Below are 737 nucleotides of genomic sequence, written 5' to 3'. Positions count from 1 at the left end.
CAGCGGCAAACCCGGGCTGACAGTTGGCCCGCAGGAGCGCATGCAAGAAGGGCTTGTTACACTTTGCTTCCAGTCCCAAACCAGGAAGTGCTGTTTAACATCAACTCAAGACAAAAGCAATCTAGCCTCAAAAAACAAAACTCGCCAGACTTTAGAAGGACTCTGCGGGCTTAAATCTGGGATGGTGCTCTGGTTTAGATTAGAATCTCTGGCCTCCTGCCCATAAAACATTAAACTTTCACAACTGCCAAAACAAGGTTAAGGGGCACAGAACACAGAGGCGTTTGCACACACTCACAGACCCTTTCCTTTGGTGATCTGCTTCCTTATCTAGACAGTCCAGGCGGGAGTCAGATTTGAGTTAGTAATCTCTCTCTTGCCTCAGGCAGGGCAGACTGCAGAGGTGTCTAATTCTCCAGATTCTCGGGGAGCAGAATCGAGGCGGAGCCGGCCACGCCCGGGTCGGATTCTGCGGTTGCACAACTGTTAGCTGCGCCTGGGCAAGTCCAAGGGGGAACCCTGCAACCTCCGCCCCCTACCCTTTCTGACCCACCAGGACCCGAGCAGTTCCCGGGCAGGGGAGGGTCACCCGGGCACGATCGGGGCGGAGGGCGTCCAGCTCGGAGCCCGGGACAGCTTCGGAGGGGGCCGCAGCCTGCAGCGGGCAGGAAGGGGAGGGCCCAGCGGGCGCCGGCCGCGGGGCGCGGGCTCAGGCTGGGTCGGAAAAGCTGCCTCAC

The 737-nt window shown here is 58.8% G+C and overlaps 1 protein-coding gene across 1 annotated transcript in view; it reads left to right on the top strand.

Annotated features, from left to right (window-relative positions):
* Window positions 1–463: 463 nt before the first annotated feature.
* Cast (calpastatin) overlaps window positions 464–737 on the top strand; it is a gene marked incomplete in the record, with an annotated part of 114,191 nt that continues 113,917 nt past the window's right edge. Inside the window, 1 exon segment of the mRNA XM_013512987.1 lies at window positions 464–737.

This window comes from Chinchilla lanigera, unplaced genomic scaffold (assembly GCF_000276665.1).
Source record: "Chinchilla lanigera isolate Chin_1 unplaced genomic scaffold, ChiLan1.0 scaffold00017, whole genome shotgun sequence".
Lineage (NCBI taxonomy): Eukaryota > Metazoa > Chordata > Mammalia > Rodentia > Chinchillidae > Chinchilla > Chinchilla lanigera.
The sequence above is the reverse complement of the archived record's forward strand: the minus strand, read 5'-3'. Positions and strand labels throughout refer to the sequence as shown.